Raw genomic sequence first — 22730 nt, 5'->3', positions numbered from 1 at the left:
TAAATAAACACAGTTTAATGCTCAGCCATTTATTATACTATAACAGGCTGGTGCTGATGTGCCAGGAGAGACAGCGAGACCGAGTATTTCATTATGGGTGAATTCAAAATGAAAGTATATAATTCCACCAACTCCTCACCGCCCTTCATTTTAACACGAGGAGGTGCTGCCTTCCCTTTGCAAAGGATATTATATTCTCCAAGAGCATATTCATCACAACAGCTATTATATATATATATATATATATATACACATTAGTATTAATGCCACTTTAATGTTGTAATTCTGTGCCTTTTTTTCTCAAATTATTACGACTCTTTTCTTGAAATATTACAACTTTTTTCTCGAAATAGCACGGCTTTATTCCCAAAATATTGCGACTTTATTTTCGAAGTCTACTATTTTTATTTTTATTAATAGTGGCCCTAAAATGCTGTCGTAGATAGGAACTAGACATCTGAAGAGTTTAAAAGCTCCCACACATGTTATTATGCAAAATGGTCACAAATACATTGTATTATGAATGAGGCATTGTTCTACGATAGATTTGTGATAAGCATTTGGTCTAAAACATACTTTTTTAAGCCATTCATGGTACATGCAGAGCACTGTAAATCAAAAAAGTTCTCCCCCAACAATTATCTTTTTGTTTATTCTACCACTATTTTGCCATTATCAACATGACATAAAACTTCAGGAGGCATGTGCAGGTGCAGTGGTCTATTTGGATAGCACATAAAATGATTTAATTTGCATTGCAGATATTGTAGGCACCTGGTTCCTATCACCACCATTTTAATAAAATCAGTCTGTACCTTTACATCAAAACATTTTGCAAAAAAACGTAATTCTCCTTTAAGCAGGACAGGAGCAACACTGAAAACAGTTTGCTTACTTTTGACAATATATGTGTTAATAGAGTTATGTGGAAAAGATGTTTTAACACATTTGAATCTTGTTTCTATATATGCAGGCTGCCAAGAAGTGCACAGAGCTGCTCTGAGACTCTGTCCATTTTCCCAGACCATGCTGTCCAGCAATGTGAAGTGATCTCCCAACTTGGAAATGAGTAACAACCAGGCCCAAACCATGAGGAACAAGGAGATAAAAGTTGGTATTAGAACCAATCACAACTAGAATCAATGTTGTACTTTTAGATTAAATATTTCTCGCTCTTTAAAATGATGTTATATTTCTGTTTGTGAGCAGAAGATATATTTTATGTAGAGATTAATTGGATGAAGCGTTATTGTTGTGTGTAGAAAGTCTTTGAAATTTTGCCTCATCTTTGTCATTTGTAGACATCAGAAGAATGGAAAAAAGTTGAACGTTGTTGATACAGAACATACAGTCACATGCAAATTTTGTGTGTCCCTGGTCAAATCACATGTTTTGTTGATTTTCTAAGTGGGAATAAACACAGCCTCTACAAGAAAAATGTGTCTGCACACGTCAGAACACAATTACAGTTTATTTATTATTTTAACATGTTAGACTACAAAGAATAAAACATAAAATGTAACATGTATATATGTATATAGTACATTTAAATGTTTTTTTTTGTTGTTTTTTTTCCAACATGTTAAATTCATTGAATAATAAGAACTGGTACTCTAAAATTTGCAAGTTTGTTCCCTGTAAAGCAGGGGTGTCCAATCTTATCCACATAGGGCTGGTGTGGCTGCAGGTTCTTACTACAAACAAGCTGGAGCATACCTGATTCTACATGTTTAATCAGTTGGTATTAGTCTTCAAATATTTCATCAGATGACCTCCTGCTTTGTTGGAGTAAAACCTGCAGTCACACTGACCCTCTGTGGGCAAGTTTGGACACCCCTGCTGTAGAGGATGTAAGGAACCTATTTTCACTTAGAAAATTAATTAAACATATTATTTGATATATTTTTATTTGCCTTTTGCAAATAACTAAATAAAATGTAAACGTGATTCATTATGTAACTTAATATGTATTTAATTGTGTCATTTTATTAAATAGTACAGCAAAATGAAGATAACTCCAGATATCCAAGGGTCAACACATATTAGGTTTTTTGTTTCAGTGTTTGGTCTTAACATACCATATTCCACATGATAAGCATACAATACATATAGCACAAATGAAGATAAGCATTACAAGCAACTGTATGGCAACTGGATAGTGAGTGCCCAAAAATATTATAGTAAGCCAGGAAACTATGGCTTTTTGGACTATGGACTATTTTGAATCATGCCATTAGAAATTTCTAAAATTTAAATCTAAAAAATTGAATTTTAAGGTTTGTATGAGAGAGAAATATAAAATTGGAATCTGAATTTTGTGGTTGATAGAATATATGTGTATATATATACATATATATATATATACACTTTTGCCTATATATATATATATATATATATAATGTGTATGTGTATGTGTGTGTGTGTGTGTGTGTGTGTATATATATATATGTGTATGTCCTGTTAGATCTGCTCCTATCAACTGTAAGTGTTATTATTGTGAAATGGAAGCATCTAGGAGCAACAACAGCTTAGCCACGAAGCACAAAGTGGTAACCATGCAAGCTCACAGAGTGGGGCCACCAAGTACTGAAGTACTTATCCTCTGTTGAATCACTCACCAAAGAGCTACAAATTGTCTCTGGAAGCAGCAGCAGCAAGAGAACAGTGGATCAGGAGCTTCATGAAAATGGTTTCCATAGCCGAGCTGCTACACACAAGCCTAAGGTCAAAATGTACAATGCCAAGCGTCAGATGGAATGGTGTAAAGCACACCACCACTGGACTCTGGAGCAGTGGAAACATATTCTGTGTAGTGACGAATCACGCTTCTCTATCTGGCCTTCTGATGGACGAGTCTGGGTTTGGTGAATGCCAGAAGAACGTTACCTGCCTGACTGCATTGTGCCAACTGTAAAGTTTGGTGGAGGAGGGATAATGCTATGGGGGTGTTTTTCAAGGGTCGGCCTAGGCCCAGTTCCAGTAAAAGGAAATCATACTAACTCCATTAAATCCATTGTAGAGTGTTCAGTACATTAGAACAGTGTTTAGCATCAGTTATATTATGCAACTTCCTCCAGGATGTGGCAGAGGCTAGTGCGGTATTAAAAAAAATACATAACGTACATGATAAAGAAGTTTCATCAGAAATGTCACTCAATCACCAGCTTACAGAGCATGTCCATGTATAGTAGCACTGCAGAATTTCAGCACGAAAGCTCAAACTCTAACTGCTGTTACCACATAGTGAAGCAAGAGCCTGTGTTATATTTTTTCACATATACTGAAGGTTTGAGCACAGTATCAGCTGTAATAAGCAATATGGTTAGTATAGAATAATATTTTCCCTAAAGATGACTTGCCAGAGGCTCCCGCAGTGTATAGAACGGTTTTGAGGTTTAAACAGTCGTGTTGAATGGCTTGCCTTAAGCAACTGCAACTTTGCATCCTGAAGTTATCTTCATATTAGCATGATATCTAGTACTACTTTTAGCTTTCTGTGTTCCTGCATTTGAGATGAAGGATGCTGAACTGGAAAGAAAGGAAATGTATTCCTTTCCACAACATTCAGACGATCATGGAGCAGTAAAATAGTTCCTTGTGAAGTGATGATTACCTATGTTCTTTATCAGGTCTTACCATAAGATAACATAAGATATTTCATTCCATAGGCCATGTAAAAGTACTAAAGGTCTTCTCCTGAGCTGTATATTAAAAGGTCTTCCTGGGACAAATAGAGTTGTTCCCCTCAAAATATCATTGTAAACATAACTGTATACCTTTAGATAATATAATAATATGCATTGAAAGAATTTGTGCTAGTCGTATAGGCAAACCAATTCGTTTGTAAGTTTCGAAAGACTGACCCCACCCCCTTTATATGCCTCACAGTGGTTTGCCCCCCACACATTAGTCCTCAGTATGAGTGTCTGTAGAATAAGGAAGGAAGTGTGTTGGTGGTGACTGACAGTAAGTAGCTACTTTGCGGAGGTTAACTTAAAACGAACAATGTGTCAGACATTAGTCACTCTTTCTACAACTGAATAGAATAAAACACATTTACAATTGTAATCAAACTGCATTTTGTTTGGTTTGTTACAAATGTAATGTGTGGATTTGGTTCTCATACAAAAATGCTTCAACTTTTGTAGACAGTATCAGCGATATTTCTATAATGTAATATGTAAGATTAACTTATGCTATCTAAGTAGAAATAAAAATATAAGTAGATATTTTTTCTTACTGTATGAAAAATGGCCGCCATGATGTAATTTTGTAAATAATTATGAAGACTTAATTCATAAAAAAACATAATTACAACAAACACTATGTTAAAATATTAAGTAAGTTTCTGGCAGGTTTCATGGCATGACAGCAAAACATTAGAGATCTGCTTCTTTGGGTAAGCTAATTCTAATTAGGGCAGCTACTGTATCGGACTCAGAGATTACACCAATAAAACATACATAATGAGTACATAAATGTATCAGAAAAATACGATTATAAAGCAAATTTACACTGAAGCCATCTTCATGATGGACTCAATGGAGATTCTCTTAGATGAGATCACACTATACTATCGTAATTAGGAAAACTACACCCATAAATGGCGTACCCATGCCTAGAGGTCATTCTTGGTATTGCTGTTTAAACATACAAAAACCTATTTACAGAGGCTACTCGACTGATAAGGAACTGCTATAACTATTATTGCTACTATTAATATAATTATTTAAAACATTCGAACATGCTGGTACAACCCTTCAGTTATTTTCCTTTCAATTATCCAGTTTATATACAACCACATTTCCAATAAAAGTGTGACGCTGTGCAAAAGGTAAATAAAAACTGAATGCAAAGATGTGCAAATCATTGAAACCCTATATGTAATTGAAAATAGTATAAAGACAACATATCAAATGTTGAAACTGAGAAATTTTATTGTTTTTTTAAAGATATATTCTGTTTCGAATTTGATGCCAGCAACACATTTCAAAAAAGTTGAGATGGGGCAACAAAAGCCTGGTAAAGTTGCGTAATGCTAAAAAAACACCTGGTGTTTGATTGGCAACAGGTCAGTAACATTATTGGGTATAAAAAGAGCATCTCGGAGAGGCTGAGTCTTTCAGAAGTAAAGATGAGGAGGGGTTCACCACTCTGTGAAAGACTGCATGATCAAATAGTGCAACAGTTCAAGAATAACATTTAATAATACTGTACAACCTGGGGATTTAATCATCTATGGACCATAATATCATTAAAAGATTCAGAGAATCTAGAGAAATCTCTGTATGCAAGGGACAAAGCTGAAAACCAATGTTCGCTGGCCATGATCCTTAGGCCCTCAGTTAAAACAAATACAATTCTGAAGTGGAAATCACTACATAGGCTCAGAAACACTTCTGAAAAACGCTGGCTGTGAACACAGTTTGCTGCCGCATCCACAAACGCTAAAAGTTAAAAGTGTGCCATGCAAAAAAGAAACCATGTATAAATAGGATCCAGGAACGCTGCCACTTCTCTGGGCCTGAGCTTATTTAAGTGGAAAAGTGCCCTGAGATTCACACACACACATCATCTAAACCGCTTATCCTTCTGGGTCGCGGTGGGGTGCTGGAGCCTATCCCAGCTGTCACTGGGCGGAAGGCAGGATACACCCTAGACAGGTCGTGCTGAGATTCAATGAATCAAAATTTTAAATTCTTTTTGGGAGTCATGGATGCTACACCCTCCAGGCTAAAGAGAAGAGGGACCCTCCGGTTTGTTATCATCACACAGTTCAAAAGGCAGCATCTATGATAGTATGGGGGTGCATTTGTGCACATGGCATGGGTGACTTGCACATCTGTGAAGGCACCATTAATGCTGAATGATATATACGTTTTTGAGAAATATGAGCTGCCATCCAGACAACATCTTCTTCAAGGAAGGCCTTGCTTATTTAAGCAAGACAATGCCAAACCACATTATGTACCATAGTAAAAGAGTCTGGGTGCTAAACTGGCCTGCCTGCAGTCCAGACCTGTCACTCATTGATACATTTGGCGCATTCTGAAATGAAAAAAACTGTTGAGCAGCTTAAAAATCTATTTCAAGCCAGAACGGGAAAACATTTCACTTTCAAAACTACAGCAATTGGTCTCATCAGTTCCCAAATGCTCACAGAGTGTTGCACGCCCCTGTCACAACTTTTCAAATTCATCAAATTCAAATTTCGAAATTAATTTTTTTCAAAAACAATAAAATTTTTCCGTTTCAACATTTGATATGTTGTCTTTGTACTATTTTCTGTTAAATTTGGGGTTTAAATAATTTGCGCATAATTGCATTCTGTTTTTATTTACATTTTTGTAGCACAGTTGTTACAAATTTAATTCCAAAAAAATGGGACAGTTATGAGATGCCAATAAAAGCAGAAAGCAGTGATTAGTAGATTCTGTTTTACCTGCATTAGATTCAAAACACAACAAAAACTCAATATTTAATGTCTTACCTTATGAACTTCATTGTTTTTTGTAAATATACACTCATTTCAAATTGAATGCCTGCAACACATTCCAAAACAGTCGGGACGGGAGCAGGTTGCCATGTTAGTCATGTTTCTGGACTGTGTACTCCAACATCAGTAAAGATTGTGGCAGTTTTCATCTAAGGTAAAACAAAATAACCTTAGGTTATATTAATCCCATGCAAATTGCCATGTTGGTAAATGTTCCAGCTTATCCTATGCAAAAGGAGTTTTCTTGTTTTTCGTACGTATGGAAGCACTTGCAGAAGCATTTACTTGGGGAGTCAGATGCAAAAGTTTGAACACCCCCAGTCAAATGACCTGTTCTGAGTGAAAATCAGTTAACACATCCTCTACATTAAAGAAATTGTGTAATTCCTCTTTAAAATGGTTGTGATAATCAGTGAGAAGCAGATACACTGCATGGTTCTTGGCATGTGGAGTCAGGCAGCAGTGCTGTTCTCTTTGCTGCAGCTTTGGAGAAGTGAGCTTCTGTGGTCCAGCGTGCATGAGAGAGAGAGAAAGAGAGAGAGAGAGGGTGAGATGCAGCATCCAGAGAGAAAATATGCGGAGAGTGTGGTGATGTAACAGCGTGCAGAGTGGAGTGCGCAAACACACGTACACACAGCTCCAAAACCTACACACCATGTATTTGCACAACCTCAAACCCCTCCACACCAAGCTTCACACCACTAACATCTAAAACCCACCACACACACGCTTATCGGTACTAATCATGTATGCAAAACCCACACAGTGAACAACCTCCAACACCAACACCCCACACAGAGAGCCTCACGTCTCCAATCCTGAACCTACACGCTCACACAGAAAACCATGCAGAAAGTATGTTTTTTGGAGAAAACAGAGAAAGAGGGCAGAGAGAGAGAGAAAGAGAGAGAGAGAGAGATGCAGATGCAGCAACGCTCTCATTTTTATTTAAAAACCTGCTACATTATCTAACCAGAATGGAGCCTCATACACCTCCACAAGTCAAAACGAAACCTCCGCACAAATATATGGACAGATGCACTGTATCTGAAATGCATTTGATTTGATTGGAGCTGTGCTGAAAATTTAATGCCACTCTGGGCTGTGATCTCTTCTGCTTTTTTTTTTTTTAAAGCTATTTCAAACCTTACTCACACACACAGTGAGAAGTCTCTTCCATTTAATCAGCTTACACTGTGTTGTAATTGTGCATAGAGATATAACACAACTACAGCTTACAGTATTTTTTCTCCCTTAATGTATGATTCCCTATTTGTGATTAAGTTCAGAGCTGTACTGGGTTTGTGTAACATTTTGTTGTGACATTTTTGTTGTAATCTGGATCCACAGTGTTTTTTTCTACTAGAAAAATAACTGGCATTTTAGACAATCACCCTAATTGCACTTGTTGGTGGACAAACGTTTTCCAAAGCTGATATGTTTTGTCCTATGTACATTTACTGACCCCTCTGAATTATGAGGTCATTAAAAGGGGAATTTCACATATTTTTCAAAGTTTATATGGTTTGTTCAGAGTTGACTGATGAAAAATGTGTCATTCCAGAGAAACTGTTCACAATGGTGGTTATAGGAACCAGACATCCAAAGCTTTTAATGCCCTTTAAAGCAACCTTACACATGTATTACACAAAATGAACACAGATACTGTCTGAGACATCATTTTATGAAATTCTTGAGATAAAGTTTGCCCCAAAACAGTTTTTCAGATTTAGCACTATTTTATACAGCATCACTTGTGTGAATTCAGCCATACAAAACCTCAAAATAAAACTCATAAAACTAGCACTTAGCAAATTACACCAGCCTTGACCAGAAGGTGGCTGCTTTTTCCCTTTACCCTTCAGGGACCAGGTGCAAAAAATCAGTGGGGGGGCTAAATGGCTAACAATTAGCATGCCATACCAGCTTCAACCACAAGGGGCAGTTCAATTCAACAGACTGCCAATCTAGATGCATCTAAAGAACTGGCCGTCATTGATTTCCAGTTACTGGTGAATGAAATTGTTCAGTAGTGCTGTTGTAAACCACCGCAGGTTTTGCAGCACCATTTTCACGCACAGTGTTCACAGAACATTTGAGTGAAGTCATTAAGTTATGTGAAAGTTAGACTACAACCAGAACTATACACTACTAGTACTGTTACACCAACTACTCAAATCATAGCCTTCTACTGCCAAAGCCACTTAACTACCACACTTAACAAAGCTAGCTATTTTGCATGGGGTATTTTGGTGAGGTTTCCAGTCTATCCTTGCATGTAGCATAAGCTGTGTGTAATAATGTTCCTATTTCCACCATCTAACCACCTCGTAATTCAAATGATAGTTATATTACAGTATATAAGACAAAACGTATTGGCCTTGAAACTCGTTTGTTGGCCAAAGACTGCAATAATGGTCATTTTCAAAAACAACATCAATTTTTCCCATAAACAAAAACAGTTTAGATGGAGGACTTGCCCAGAGGCTAACTGCAAAGTACAAAATACAAGACACATCCTCAGATGTCTGTTGAGCCCAGCTGATCTGGGACCTGTGACTAAAAGCTTTTCCTCATCAGCACATTGACAGTCCGTACACCACTGGAACCAGCGAAGCGTGCACACATAAACACACACAGGGATGGACACATACAGTCAGGGCTTAGAGGACATCACCACAGTCTCAGGGGAGGCAGAGAGGCAGAGGCGGTGTGGGGATTTTCAAAATCAATATTTCAGTCTACTCTTCAGGAGCATGCGTGTTTTTCCACATGTAGCTAAAGGAGGAATCCTAATGAAGAGATTATTTTCTTTTACATACAAACGTTTGGCTGATCTCAAAACCAGATTAAGCCTAAGCCAGACTAAAAAGAGATTTTCAGTAGAGATTTATCATTGGCAATGCAATTTAGTCTAAGACTAGACCTAGTCTATGACAGGGAAACTGGCGTCTAAAAAATATAACGTGACCATTTTAATTCAATTGACCTACCATGCTCTTCCTACAAGCATATTCTTTCATAGCAACTGTTGCTAGGTTGGACAAGCTTTACAGAATGTTGGCCAAGATCCCATTCAGCCTAAATTATTTATGTTGGAGTGCCAGCGCCTGGTTGCACTAACAGGTCTTAACTAGGATGGTCTTCCCAGACAGCACAGACAAGACGTTTATGTGATGCTCACAACTTCATTGTTACGGTGTCTATGGCAGCTTGTTTGCTCATTAGCATGGCATCGTAGAGACCTCTACCTGATGTTCAAGTGACGTCCATCTGCTTTCCAGGTAATGTTCCTCAGCAGCAACCTGATGTTAATGAGTTCTCTAACTGCTACATTGGTCATAGTTAAAATCATTTTTGAGAGAGAACTTTATTTATAGCAGCATTGTGTTGAATGACATGTCAGTTGGCATAATTGCAGGGGGTCAGTGGGAATTTCTTGTTTTATTATAATGAAAAAAAGGAAAATTATCCTTTTTAATGATAAGAATTTGAGACACTGTAATAACATTTCCAGAATTAATTTTCAGATATAGCTAACTAAGTCTTTAAAAACTCTTGTATGTTGTTTTTTGTAATAAAGATACACACGTGGCATCATAATTGCCATTTTAGTTCAGTGAGCGTCTATTTTGCGGTTTTTGGTTTAGCATGCTAATGTTAGCTATTTTTGAAGCCTCAGGCTATTTTTTTTAAATAGCCAGCTGCTTCAATAGCTGCCGTTGTCAAATTAGCAAGGTGTGCTATCTCATAATTAATCACCGTTATGTGTTTGTCTTATTTTGGCAGAATTATCAGTTTTGCATCAATTAGTGAATCCCACTCTATGCAGAATGTTGCATGCATACACAGTGTGCCGTAGGCTGTAGTGTGCACAGTGTTATATGGCAGCACTACTGCATGTTGTCATAGCCTAATTCATGTAATGTAATGTGTGAGACAAAATGCCTTGTTTTGTTCCCTGTACCATTTCTAATCTTATGTAACAAAACAAAAACACTGTGGATTTTTTTTGTCATTTTACTAATGTATAAAGCCTAAAACTTCTTCAAGCAAAAATGAACAAGACTAACTTTAACATTATGACCAGCACTCACTCTGCTGTTTGCTCAGCAAAGTAGCCAGTTACAGTGAAATATGCTGATTAACTGATCGGTACCTGTACTGATGACAAATTTTCACTATAAATAGTAAGGATTCACAAAGGTTAGGACAGCTTTTCTCTGGTGACTGCTTTATTGATGATGGCTGACTTTCTCACTTTCCATAACTGGGGTTGCCAGAAGGCTGGCCATGCTTCACACTAGGGTAAAACCGGCCACTCTTGCCCACCCCTTTGCCTACCTGTGTTCTGTATCTAGATGTTGTCTGTAAATGCATTTAAATGACAAGTGCAACCGCATTTCAGATGTGTGTGTAAACACGATGTGGCCAGCTTGGCTACATTAATGGCCTAACGTCATGTGTGGTCCACCTACAACTTTCAATATTGTTCCTGTCTCTCTCAATGAACCAGTGTCTGCTTGTGTGTTCAAGTGCAGGGTTACGAACACCAAAGCTGAAAAACAATTTGCTGCCTGTGGAGGACAGCACATGATCCCCCTGCCCCTGCTCCCGGCTGTGATTGTAACCTATATTTTTCTTTTGATGTTTCAGTTGTGGCTGCTTCTTTCTCTGTAACTTCAAGCATTAAACACAACATAGCATGTACAGGTTCTGCACCACACCAGCCTGACAGAAAAAAAATTGCATAGGGAAATGAATTCTGATTAATATAGGGACAAAGATCCTACATTTTAAAAGGTCAACACAAATCATCAACACAGTTGTCGTTTTTTGTTTTACAAGCGGTGTTTTACGTGGACAAGCTTTGCTTCGATGCTTAAATGGGCTTGGAGTGCAAGAAGGCTCACAGTTTGAGGCTAAATCCTCCCTCTAGTATCATCCATCTCTTGTTTTATTGTTTGTCTCACCTGCTAGTCAGCGCTCAGCAGACACATTTCTGCTCACATACTTTTATACAGATAATGAATTCGCATTCTGTTTACACTTGTGTTGAATGTGGTAAAGATTCATCCCTAACCACCTCTGAATGTGGGGTCTGATCATAATCCTCTTAAAATGTATCTTGGAGGTCTTTACATCAGACTTTTTTTATGCAGTTAAATTAAATTCAAATGTGATTCGATCACGGAAAAGGCATGTTAATGCAAGCTGTAAACAGGCTCAGAGTGTTCTAGTTAGTGTGATAACAGAGTCATTCACTGGGGAAAATATTTTATTTGATTAAATTGATTCTAAATATCCAGTTTCCAATCTGCCAGCTGAATGGACACTTGGGGGCCTGCAGAAAGAGACTACTGCCAAGTGTAAACAGGATCAATCCTGCGCTACCAAGCTGGACTATGTTGTTGTAGCTAATTTAACCAAGTCATGGAAACGAAAAGATTTGCCATCATCTTCACAATTATTTAATATAATGACATAAAACTACATCTTATCTATCTTTATGGTGTGACCTTCCACTCACATACAAAATAAACAGCATTTGAAATGAAGAATGCAATGGCCAAAAAAGCTGCTAATTCCCTTTACATTAAATACAATTTTTGCCACTGATCTGTAAAGCTGAGTGACAGCCTATTCTTTTGTTTTTACTGTGCTTCAGTTAGTGGGACCAGACTTTACTGAATTTTGTCATCCATGGTAGGCTGACCAACCCCCAAAAAGACAACTAATTAGATTCACCTTGATGTAGGTACTCTTCAGAGCATCCTGATGCCTACAGCACAACCCTGGTGTTGCTACGAGTGCTGTACTCCCCTCACTTGGAGTCTGACTTCAGGTTCAGTCATGTTTGTACGGTCCTGCCACAGTTAAAGCTGATCAGGCCTGAACATTTGATGAGTGAACGTTTAGCATTTATTATTAGTGACATTATTCGAGCAGTAAACCCTTTTTCTTTATAGCACCTGTATTTGTAGCATTGAAAGCCGAAATGGTGTTAACTAGTGATAACACTAATGAGAGCAATGCAGGGCACGAGTGCATAACCGTGGCTAATTTACGCCTGTAGCCTCAGCGATGTATGGAACTGACTGTGTAAGTGCTGTCTGAGTGTATCTGACCTCCAGCTGTGTGTGTACGTGTGTGGGTGTGTTTCAAGACCCCAGCTAAGCTACACTGACCTCAATGTGTCCATTCACCCATGATTCAGATAACGTGGACGTTATCATAATGTATATCACTCTCTCTCTCTTTTTTCTCTCTCTTTTTCTTTCGGTCTAGCTCTCTCTCAGCCTCTTCTTGCGTGTCATCCTGCATTCACTGGCCTCTTTTTTTCTCAGAGTGGTATTATCTAGTGGCAGTGCCCTCAGGTCAGACTAACTTGCCTTTGAATCATTTCTTCCCTTTTATCCTCTTTATCTCTCTTGTCCCTCCTTTTCCTCTGTGACTTTTTCACTTTTCTTCAGTGCTTTTCCTTTATCCCTATTGCTCTCTGTGATTGTAGACTGATAATACTGTGTTTTCTTTCTTTCTTTCTTTCTCTTTTGTCCCAGGCTCTCTTCTCTTAAACATTTAAACATCACGCAATCCCTGCTGTCCCAAACTAGCACCTCTCTTTCTTTCTCTCTCTCTCTCTGTCGCTCTATCTCTCTCTTTCTCTCTCTCTCTGACTCCTTCTTTATCTCTCTCCCCACACTCTCTCTCTTTCTCTCTCTCAGTACCACTCTCTCTCTCTTGCTCTCTCTCTTGCTGAATCTATCGCTCTCTCTCTGACACCATCACTCTCTCTCTCTCACTACCACTCTCCATCTGCTTCTCTCTCTATACCTTTCTATTTTTTAATACTCTATTGCTTTCTCTCTCGCTTTCACTACCACTCTCCACCACTTTCTTTCAATAGCTCTTTCTCTCTCTCTCTCTCTCTCTCTCACATCCTCACTCTCTCTCTCTCTCTTTCTCTCTATCTCATCCTCTCTCCTCCCTCCCTCCCTGCTTCCCTTTATCTTTCTCTCGCTCTCTCTCTCCCCTTCATCTCACCTCCAACCAGTCAGCACTCCCTCTCCCTCCTGCTCTGTCCTTCTGTCTCTCTCTCTGTCTTTCTCTTTCTTCTTCTTCTTTTTCTCTTCTCTCTTCTTTCTCTCTGTCTCTTGTTTCTTTCTCTCTTCCTCTCAGTGGCTCCTGGACATTTCGGCTGCCTGTGTGCGCGCCTCCGTTCGCCACGCTCTCGCACAAGATCGTCCAGCTGCTGCGCTCAAGCCAGGACACACACACTCCACACCGGGTAAGAAACAGAACACACACATCTCACAGTGCATGAGAGAGAAAGAGAAAAGGAAAAAAGAGGAGAGGGAAAAAAGGAGAGGAGAGGCAAGCAGAGGAGAAGAGGGGAAAGGACAGGAGATAAGAAAAGGAGAGAAGGGAGGAGAGGAGTGGAAGTGAAAGAATAAGTAAAAGAAAAGAAAAAAGGAAAAGAAAGAATAGGAAAGGAAGGGGAAGGAAAGGAAAGAAGAGAACAGGACAGGAGAAAAGAAGGAATTAAGGGAAAAGAAACGAGAGGAGAAAACAGGAGAGGAAAGGAAAGATGAAAAGAGGAACAGAGAAGAGGATAAGATTGGAAAGGAAAGGAATGGATAGAAAAGGAAAGGACGGGATAGGAAATGAAAGGAAGGGATGTGAGAGGAAAGGAAAGAATAAGGGAAGAGAGGAGAAAAAAGAGAGGAGAGCGAAGGACAGGATAAAATATGAAAGGAGAATAGAAAGGAAGAGACAAAAGGAGAGAAAGGGATAGAAGAGGAAAGCATGACAGAGAAAAGGAAAACAAGAGAAAAAGAAGAGTGGAAAAGAGAGAAGAGAGTTGCAGCATTTGTAGAGACTGAGAGCATGAAGGGCTGCAGGAGAGTTGAATGCAGCGAAAAGGGAGGGAGAGAGAGAGAGGGAGGTTGTGAATGAGAACAAGAATGGGAAAGTCAGAGCGAGAGAGTATACGGTATACTCACAAGGAAAGGCAGAAAGAGATAGTGTAGACTGAGAGAACTGATGGTAAGAGAAAGCAGACGACAGTGAGCGAGAGACAGAAGCACAGAGAGAGTAAGAGAGTGAGAGAGACGGTGAGACTCCTGTGTGGCTGCATCATCATCTGTGTGTAATACCCCATTCACAAACCACAGCTGAGCTCTGCCAGCCTGCGCTGTGTGTGTGTGTGTGTAGAGGATGAATGGATTGCAGAAGAGAAATGAGCAGTGTGACAGCACCTCACACCTTATCTTCTGTCCACATGAATGAAATATTAGTGTTTTATTAGAGTGACAGAGTAACAGAGTCCATCAGCCAGACACAAACTTCTCTACAGGGTTTCAATGCAGCACTGATGAAGGTTAAAAGGATGCTGGCGGTGGTCAATGATGACGATGGTGACGATGAAGTCTCTTTCTGTCTCTGTCGCTTGCTCTCTGTTCTCTCTCTCTCTCTCTTTCTTTCTTTCTTTCTTTCTTTCTTTGTCTGTCAATCATCCTTGCTCCCTCTTTCCCTCACTTTGTTTCTCCCTCGCTCTTGCTCTATCTCTCTCTCGCTTGCTTTGCCTGTGTTTCCTCCTACTATCTCTCACTTTCTTTCTCCCTCAGTCTTTCCCTGTCTCCTTCTGTCTCTTTTTGGTTCTCTCTCTCACTCTCTCTTGCCCTCTTTCTCCCTCACTCTTTCTCTGTCACTCTGTCTCATTTCAACCCCACACCCCCCTTCTCTCTCACCCTCTGGCATAATCTGTGCTCTAGATTGTCAATGCAGAAACAGCTGCATGGACCCAATGCCTGTAACACCACACAATCAGCAGTGTGCATGTGTGTGTTGGAGTGAGCGTGTGTGCGCACATGCCGCTGCAGGGGTGAAGAGAACTGAGTGAGTATCAGAGAGTTTGCAGGACTGAAAGAAGGGAGGGTGAAAAGAGGATGTGGAAAGTAAAGTAACAAAAAACTGTAACCACTGTAAGAGTGTGTGTGAAAAACAGAGATAGAGAAAGGCAAAAGGAGGCGTCTGCGTTTGAGTAATAGAGACAGACTTTTTATGAACTTATTTTCCGGAGTATTAGAACTTTTAACAGTAAGCATTCCTTCTGAATCTGAAGGGCGATAGATAGATAGATAGATAGATAGATAGATAGATAGATAGATAGATAGATACAAGATATAGATGGAGAGAGAGATGAGTGAGAGGGAATGACAGAGAATGACAGAAAGACAGGTAGAGAAAAAGAGACAGAGAAAACTATATATATATAAAATGAATAGTTTCTAACTCTCTCTCTCTATATATATATATATATACACACAGACACACATACATATTGAGAGAGAGAGAGGGAGAGAGAGAGAGAGAGAGAGAGAGTTAGAAACTATTCATTTTTAATGTAATAATCACTTATAACATTGTTGCTTTCTTTGCTTTGGCAACATTTATTCCACTTTCCTGCCATAAAAGCTTTTTGAATCTGAATGTGTATAAGAATCCAAATTTGAATGTGTGAGAGAGAAAAAGACTATGAGAGAAGAGTACAGAGGTGAGAGAGGACACAGAGAACAGAGAGAGAGAGAGAGAGAGAGAGAGAGGTAGAAAGTGAAAGAGTGATGTTGGAGGTTGCATTGCTGCATCGCAGCCTGAATCGCTGCACTGCTGCTGACACATTAGTGTGCCTCTCAGGACTGACGAGCACTCAGTGATGCATGCAGCACTAGGTGTGTGCGTGCGTATGCGCGCGTGTGTGTGTGTTCTTGAGGCTGAGGAGTGTCAGCTACTGAAGTTGTCGTTATTGTCAGAGCTTCACTCGGCAGAGACATTCTGCAGTGATAGCACGAAAGTAAGTGTGTGCGTGTGTGGGTGTGCATGTGTGTGTGGGTGTGTTTGCCAGAGTGTGTGTAAGATGCATCATTCCTGCAGGCAAGCTGCTTGCTGTGGTTAATGAAGTGGATATCAGCTCCCCTCCCCAATCTCTCTCTCTCTCTCTCTCTCTCTCTCTCTCTCTCTCCCTCCCTCTCTCTCTCTCTCACATGCACATTAATGAAATCACAGTCACTTCAGCCATTCTGACTGCATTCCAGATTACCAATCCAAAACAAATTACTTGCCAAGACCTTGTTTGTGTGAGTATGTGTGGATTGACTGGATAAGTTCTCATTGTGTGCTTTTGGGACTCCAGTTGTTTGTCCTTGTGATCTACACTGGATGTTCTGATTTAACATTGAGCAGACTCCTGCATTAAACTGTACTGTTAACCTCTTAACTGATCAGGGCCTAAAGTTTTATTACATACTTCTATAACCTAAGAATAGCTGAGCCAGTTTGTATTGAAGTTCCTGTAATTACTGAATAATAAGCCTTACTATGTAATAAGCCTGGGATTTTAAGGGGTTAAAGCCATAGTTTGGACAACAATCAAAGACAAGTATGCCATCAATTGTCCTTTTACTAGTCGATCAGTAAAGACGTGTTTGACATCTGAATTTTGCTTCCTTGGTTTTACACTTAAGCTGCAAGCCTAATGAGCGAACAAGTACTTGTAGGTTGTAGCCATTAATTAGCATCATGCACACTGCATGCCAAAAATCATCACACACTTGCCTCAAACTGCACTCAGTAATCTCAGACAGACTTGCTTATGTGATTTTTGAAACACCGTTATCTATAAAATTAGACAAAATGTATGCTACATACCTAAAACAGTAGTCACAGCCATCTGTAAGCTCAACATGTGTCTGTATATTTGTCCATTTTTATGCTAAACTGCTATAAGTTTGTGTTACTTATTAGCTACAGTGCTGTGCAAATGTTAGAGACCACCCTTCATTTCTTTTTCAGTCAAAATGGCCTTTAAGTACATCTCAACATTTTAGACCAAAACCTTATCACATAACTATCGTAAAACAATGTCTCTGCATCAGGCGGTGTACTCATAACCATTTTGTGTAATAACTTTTTGTGAGGGAGAGGTGGATGCCTGGTTCCTATCACCAGCACTGTGAACAATTCTGCAGCATTTCACATCAAACCACTCTGAATAATTTTGTTTAAATCTTAATCTTTGAATGATGTGGAACTTTTGAAAAATCAGTGGAGTTCCCCTTTAAGATAATCTACTTGCATAGGAAAGAATCATAGAAAAATAAGTGGAAAAAAATGACTCCTAACAACCACCAAAAGTGTCACCATCAGATAAACAGTACTCAAAGCTTTCATCTTTCAGAGTGTGTTTCTGGCTACTAAGAAGCAGAAAATATGAAAATTTCATTTTGGCCAAACTTGTGCGTTAATTATAATAAACTGTCCATTTTAAATACTTTTAGCTCCGAAACTCCTTATAAATGTCTTTATTAAGTGCCTGTTTCGGTACGTGGGCGGCGTATTGTGCCGTGTGTGGTTGGACGGTGTGTGTGAGCTGTGGAGAGGTTTACACTGGAGTACAGTGTGTGGTGGGTAAGCAGCTTCTAATGGTTTCTTGGCAGTTTGTTTGTGTGCGTGTAGGTGTGAGTGTAGGAGAGAGAGCGTGTTCGGACAGTTGACACTAATTGAGTATTGGCAGATAGAAAATGCAAGTTCTCGCTTTTGCTCTGTATAGAAAGTGTATGTTTTAGTATGTACAGTACGTAGGCAGCTTCTAGATCAAACTCAGCCGCAGAGCCTTCTCTCTCATACAAATGCAAACAGATCTGGCAAGTGCTGAAAGATTCGCGCTGAATTGACTTGCTTCATATCTGCACATTATTTCCACATGAAATAGACTCAGTTCATGTGCTTGTGTCATGTAAACTGAAAGACACAACTGTTTGAATGTTATATATTTTGTTCATGTGGAAATTATGTGCAAATAAATTGAATGCATCACTTTATTTAGTGTGTTAAATGTGTAATGTGTAGTGTGGAATGTTATCTCATTAGAAGTCATATAGAGATAGAAGCTATTATAGGAAACATAGCTTGTGTGAGCAGGTCTCTTTTGGAGTGTTTAACACAGAGATGTGAAGATAACTGTGTGTGTGTGCATATCATTACAAGACTGTGTTCACAGTGTAATGTCAGCCTTATTACAGTCAAAGGGAATTTTATCACTAATTTCAAAATGTCTGCATAAGGAAGTAATTAGGATGCAAACAGCGTAAGTTAGACTGGTTAGATGTGAAATTACCACATCAGAATTGTTTACAATAACAGTGACAGTAACCAAACATCATTTGTTCTTCAGATTAACTTATAGATCTTGACTTTTTACTGTATTTACGTTTATTTATCTATTCTAATGGGGTTTTGGAAGCAAAAACACACTTACTGCCAAGATGCATGGTTTTAAGTAATGCGCTTAGGTGCCTAAGACTTTTACACAGAATAAAAACTCAAAAGACATATAGGTCCACTGGTATGGATTGTACAGACATTCACTGTATTTGCAATGTAGACATTGAGATCCCTATAAAGAAACCCAAGCTGCACTACTTCACATCAAATCACTATGAATGATCGTATTTAACAACTTAATTATATAGAAAGTTTGGAAAGTCTATGCAATGCACTGAACTTTGTTTTATACTCACTTTTTGAGAAACTAAGGCTTTTTATTCAGTTATTATTCTTAACTCTTATTGTATGACCAACCACCAATAAATGAACTATTATATGTAACTATTTTGAAACTACTGTGCAGGAATGTAGCCATACGAACTCAAAGATATTAACTGTTCTATGACTTTAATGCAATTATGTTCTGTTCAGTAGAGTCTGGATATACATACTTTATTACCTGAAATTTATGTTGATGTATTTCCAGAAGTTGTTTTGTTGAGTATGGATGTTGGTCTGTACGCTGACAGATCCTTAGCGTTTAAAGGGGTGTCCTCCTGGGTTCTGGACTGTCAGCAGGCTTCAGCTCTCTGCGGTGGAGAATCCTTTTCATCTCAACTTTTCATGCAAAATGAAGCACACTAGAAGCTGCCAAGGTCAAACGGACATGCAGTGTAAAAGGCCATGGTCAGCATTCATGCACAGGGCTTTCATAATGCAAACCAGCCAGATAAGGGCCTATTAGGACTACAGCAGTTTAGCATATCTTTTAGTCTAAATAGCACAGTCAGTGTCACCTTGCTGTTGAAATACATATTCATAAATGTGCATTTATGAGAACGTGTGACCTTAGAAGCTATTAAATATGTGTAATTTGTAAAAGATTGTGCACTGATTGAGTCACAGGCACTCTCTTTCATTGGCCTTAGTTACCATGGCTTTGCTTGGCGCATCGCCAGCCAGTTTTGAGTTATGCAGAGTCGCTGTAATTTTGCTGTCACAACTGAGGAAAATATTGACTGTCCTTGAAAGGGACAAGTTGCATGTTTGAGGCCAGAGTTTGGCATCTCAACTGGATTTGAGTCATAACAATCACCTGCTAATTACCCATTCAGAACTGAGTGGATCCACACTAACATTTTTTTACACCCACAAAGTCGTTGAACTCTCAGCAGTTCACCAGCCACTATTAGCACTCCACTTGTAAATATGATTTATTAAAGAGAAAATATTCATAGGTGACTGCTTTTTATCTGGCAGCATTTTAATATTTTAAAAGTGGTGGGAGGGAGAGAGAGAGAGAGAGAGAGAGAGAGACTGTGTGTTTTAGTAGACATCAAATGGTCATATCCTTATCTATAATTCTCCCTATCTCTCTCTTCCTTTCTTTATGTCCCTCGCTCCACCCTCCACACTACAAACACCTTTTCAGTTGAAATAAGAGATCCTTGCAAGAGAGTAGGTCTATTTTAGGCTCTTTGTTGCATTTTTAGGGCGTATATTTTTACCAAGGCTTCGGAGGTCAGGGAGGTGGAGTCTAACTTTAGCCGACACCGAGGTCACCATAGCGCTCCGTGAGTCAGGGGCTCCAATTAAACAATCCCTGACCTCCTAAATGAGGTCAGCGCTTTGGCAGAACTCTGCTGGGGAAAGTGGGCTAAAACAGTCTTCAATTCTCTGTTCATTTTGTCAGATTGCGAAAAGGTTCGCCTTAAATAAACGCTTTAAAGTGACCCACTTCAGGTGTAGTCTTTAAAAATGGGAGCATTCAAGAGAGATGGCTGTTATGAACGAGCCAGCCTGGCACAGACAGTTTTGCTCTTTCGCTTCCTTTTTCTCTCTGACAGAGGTCAGTCGTTCATTCGGTCAATGGGAACAAGAGAGTGAGAACAGAGGCTTCAGAGAGAGAAAGAGAGGGAGAGAAACAGAAACAATTTTTGGCTGGTTATTCCCAAATTTTCCAATACGTGACCGCACAAAGACGCTTTTGGTCAGTTAGATGTGCTGAAGAATTTTGACCTTGGAGCCGTTTTCTCAGTCTGATAGAGCTGGTGTCACTTTTGATGGTGTCCCTGCTGAACACACTGAAATTAACTCTGTCAAGGGATCCACAAAGGAATTCAGACCAAAATGACCCAATATAATTAACCTTGGGCCTACTCCCCCTCCCCCCCCCTCACACACACACACTTATGGGACCAGTGGTCTTCAGCCTTATTCACTAAGGGCGAATCAGATTTCACTTGATTCAGCAAGAGGCCAATGAGAACCTGACCTGCATGAGCAATCATGAGTGTATGGCTTTGTGTTTGGCCTGCTTTCTATGTCAGAAAGGAAGTAAAAGGTGTATGACAGGTGAAGTGAAAGATGACCCTCAGCTCTGCATGTTGATCTTACCATTGACTCTTAAAGTTACTTGTTCATATGAAGTTACATTTCTTCATTGTTATAAGAAAACCTCATTCTTTCAGTGTTTATTATTATTTTTACACCATTTGAAAACTGCCCTTTACAATAAGTGATTATTATGTTATTAATGGACCAATAGAAATAGACCCAAAGATACTTGGAAAAAAGAGACCACCTGTCGCTGATTGTCCAGTCAAAAAAATGGCTACTAAATAAATTAATTGTGCAGAAAAGTATACAGAAGCCCCAACAACTAAAAATATAATTTCTTCAGTATTCAGTTTGTCTACTCTTTGCCATTGTTACAGCTTCCATTCTTTTTTGTGAGACTTCCTTTTATAGTTTCAAAGAAATCAACTGGGATAATTCTTCACACTTCATAAGTTCAGTCTTAGAAGTTGGTTGCAAAAACTGCTTCTCATCATTGAAGTATTTCCAAACACATTCAGTGATGGTGAGGTCTGGACTCTGGGGTGGCCAGTCCATTGTTCTGAGAACACCAGCAGCGACTTTGTTTGATTTGCTTTGTTTGATTTCTTAAAGATGCTTTGGTGATCTACTTGATCTTGTATGGTTGTTAGACATCCCATTTTTTTCTATGTCTTTCTCTAGTTTTGGAAACTTGCCCTTGACTTTCTGCTTCCTTTCTAAGTGAGTTGTCTTATTTGTAATCTCCTCAAAAATATCTGCTGAAAAATTAATTACTTGTACCTTTTTGCCATTTTGATTGGAAATCAAATATATGAAAAGTGATATCTGACTGTTGCACAGTATTGTACATTTAAAGTTAAGAGTTTTTTGTCCTTTTGCTGAGAAGTCATCATTTGAGAGGTACAAGATTTTATTCCACCAGTGAGTATCATTGCTTTTGTAAGAAAACCCTGTAACTCACCATATTTCTAAAAAGCTTAATAGGCTTTTCTAAGTCATATTAAGATAGGTTAAGCGTCTAAAAAGAGCCACAGCATCTTTTTGGACGCTTAACCTATCTTAATATCACAGGACTTGGAGGAAGCCTGTGCTAGCCTTTGCCCTCTTAGCGCTGGTTGTATTGTGTGATTGGGAAAGTCCTAACTAGTAGATGGAATTGGGTACGACTAAATTGCAGAGAAAATTGGGAAAAAATCAAAAATAAATAAATAAGTATATGTTAAGTTAAAAATGTTTATTTCTCCTCTTATAAAGTGTTTTGGAGATTTCCTTACAATACTACCAGTACAATCCACCCAGAGAATACACTAAATTTTTGCCTTTTATCATCATGTCTATTGCACATAATATTGCTCTTGTCTGTCTTTTTCATATTGTTTCAATTTTTAATGAGGAATTCTCTAACGTACCTTCTTAAGTTTCAAGATAGAGTCAAGTAGTCTGAATAAAACACATCAAAGGTTTTACTATGCTTTAAACCTGCATAGTGAAGGGAAAGCTATAGGCGAATGACCCTGAGGATCGTGACTAGGCTGCAAACCTGAGATGCTGAGTAGAAAAGAGAAAGCTG

The 22730-nt window shown here is 38.9% G+C and overlaps 1 protein-coding gene and 1 long non-coding RNA gene across 3 annotated transcripts in view; both read left to right on the top strand.

Moving 5' to 3' along the window:
• The window catches only part of LOC118821450, a 31048-nt gene extending 17871 nt beyond the window's left edge, over positions 1-13177 (top strand). The window contains exons 2-4 of one of the 2 annotated variants that reach the window (XR_005008336.1): positions 974-1110; positions 12785-12873; positions 13057-13177. This is a non-coding gene — a long non-coding RNA (uncharacterized LOC118821450). The remainder of the gene's footprint in view (positions 1-973; positions 1111-12784; positions 12874-13056) is intronic. The other variant, XR_005008337.1, reaches the window with a different exon arrangement.
• A 460-nt stretch (positions 13178-13637) lies between these two features.
• pvalb6 (parvalbumin 6) overlaps positions 13638-22730 on the top strand; it is a 61853-nt gene continuing 52760 nt past the window's right edge. Inside the window, exon 1 of the mRNA XM_036589519.1 lies at positions 13638-13784. The gene's annotated coding sequence lies outside the window, so the exon portion shown is untranslated. The remainder of the gene's footprint in view (positions 13785-22730) is intronic.

Source organism: Colossoma macropomum, unplaced genomic scaffold (assembly GCF_904425465.1).
Source record: "Colossoma macropomum unplaced genomic scaffold, Colossoma_macropomum, whole genome shotgun sequence".
Lineage (NCBI taxonomy): Eukaryota > Metazoa > Chordata > Actinopteri > Characiformes > Serrasalmidae > Colossoma > Colossoma macropomum.
This window is presented reverse-complemented; position numbering and strand designations above follow the sequence as displayed.